The sequence below is a fragment of the Sapajus apella genome, unplaced genomic scaffold, assembly GCF_009761245.1.
Source record: "Sapajus apella isolate SASKATOON/1434 unplaced genomic scaffold, GSC_monkey_1.0 scaffold10, whole genome shotgun sequence".
Classification (NCBI taxonomy): domain Eukaryota; kingdom Metazoa; phylum Chordata; class Mammalia; order Primates; family Cebidae; genus Sapajus; species Sapajus apella.
In genome coordinates, this window is record NW_022436950.1 from 39,809,876 (window position 1) to 39,812,352 (window position 2,477).

Here is a 2,477-nt window from a genome sequence, read left to right on the forward strand (position 1 = left end):
GCTTAAAGAGTCCCTCTCAGGCTGGCGATGGCAGCATGCAGGTGGCATTTCTGAGGCCTTGCCAGCCCTTTTCCTAAGGCAGTCATAGTCATGAAAAATGAAAGACTTTCTCAAGTATCAAGGGGGTGGCATGCTCTGTGATCTCTGGCTCCTATTTAAAGCATCACTATTACGACTGGATTGTGACATATAAAGCCTGAGGCCTGTCTTCTGGTTGAAAAGCCTAGGCAACAGGCATGTTCAGTAGGAAGAGGGCTAGCCTATGTCTTCATTCATTCATTTTTAAAGGCAAGCTATACACTGGAAATATAGTACTTAGGTTTTCAGATTCTTACACAAACCACTGAAGATGCAAATTATTTACCAGTCATGTTGGCATTCCTGGAGGAATTTTTCTTCCCTTCAACTCTGAAAATATCACTCTAGAAATATAGAGTTAGAAGAACCCTCGGAGAAACCTATATCCTTATTTTATTAACGATGGCCTGCAGACCCCGAGACATTAAGAGCCTTAATTACCATCTTGTAGCCAGTCAGAGGCAGAGGCAAGAGGCATGCGTAGGTTCCACACAGCACATGGTCTTAGGAAAAATGCCCAGAGGCTTCTGACAGGCTGACTTTGCCTGCAAGTCAGGGAGAGCCTCCACCACTCCATCTTGCTTTTGGTCCTCATTTAACCAGTGCAAAAATGTTAAATGAACATGTACTCTGCACTCAACAGTGATAGAAGCATAACATTCTGTCTCAAGAGGTAAACAGTCTGGTTTTGGATGGTCAGGCTAACATTCGGGAAAAGAATACAAACGCACATACAATTTCACATAAGCAGTTAAAATCCTAGCGGGCTTCGAAAGACTGCTTAGTTTCCTGAGAGTCTTTCGAGGGGCTTTGAAGTCGGATCTGGATTGGACCTCAACTTTGTTACTAACTGGTGACCTTAAGCAGTCACGGGGCCCACTGAGCCTCAATTTCCCCATCTGTAAAGAGGAGAATGCAGGGCTGGGAACAGATCCACATGGGCTGCTGAGGTGGTCACGGTGGTTATGGTAACCACACCACTACAGTCCCAGCTGCTGTTAAAACAGCTGCCACTGATATTCCCGGTGCCCTAGGGATAGAACAGCAGGAGCTTAGCTGGAGATTAGCCTCTAGCTGGCCCTCCAGGTAACCCCTGAAGTCTGCTTCATTTTTATGAAATAAATAACATTTCCAGTCTTCTTTACAATGCTCGCTTATTTTCCCCAAGAACGTAATTTGTAGTTCCTTTGTGATCCTCCTACACTGTACCATAAATACCCAGGTATAATTCTTCCTCCTCCTTGGTGAATTGGAGGAAATCTCATACCTCAGTTTTCTACTTCTGTTGTAATGAACTTTTTTTTGTTTGAATAGAAACTCAGAGAGTCTTTGGGTACAAACCCCAGCTCTGCATCTACCCATTGTGTAACCTCGAGCAAATGACTTCATTTCTGTGTGCCTGATATCCTTATCTGTAAAATAGAGATAATCATGTATTCATATCATATGGTGTTGAGATCATTAAACAAGGTATTCCATAAAAAATACTTAGTGTGGAGCCTAGCACATAGTAAACACGCAATAACTATGAGCTATTATTAGTAGTAGCATCATCAAGACTTTTAAGAGGAGATAAAATTGCTTTGTGTAAGACTACTTTGAATAAAGAAGGAATTAAGGAAGAGAATCTCAGAGCAAAATTCTCCAGGCGTTGATCCATGATTGCTCTAGGCATTATGAGAAACCCTAAGAAACAGAGTTACTTTGGGGCCTTTGAGCAGTTAATGGGGAAACAGAGGAAAACCCCCACACGCTGGTATAGTAAATACGCTGGTATCCACAGGGCCAGGGCAAAGAAGGAGAAGGAGCAGGGAGTAATTCTCTGTAGGAGGCATTAGGGAAGTGTTGGGAGTAGTGGGGGAGTCTTCACAGAGAAGGAAGAATTGACTTGAACATGAAAGAATGGTTAGGAGGGGATCAGGTGAACACGGAGGCCCCAGGATGCTCTAGGCAGAAGGATTGATGTATTTAAAACAAACAAACAAAAAGAGGCATGGGTGAACAAGATACATTCTGGAAATAGCAAATAGTTGGGTCTGCTGTAGGGCACATGGGGGCGGAGCATAGGAAATGAAGCTGGAAATGGTAGGTGAGTATTGGTTTATGAAAAGCCCATGTGCCATGCTAAAAAGTCTAGGTTTTATCAAGTCAGTTAATATTCCATAAACCATATTCCCCAGATTCCATGATGTGTTAATAGCTGTTCCATTAATAAAAACATTCTATGATCCAATATATTTGAGAAATGTTTAGAACAAAAAACTTATTTTTTTAACTGTAGGATTTTCAGAGCATTAATATGTCGAGAGGAAGATATAAAATGAAGCTATCTTAAAGCCTTTGATTTGGCTTTGAAATATTTTTTATAGTGCACTTGTTAACATTTGGTTCCAGAGGAC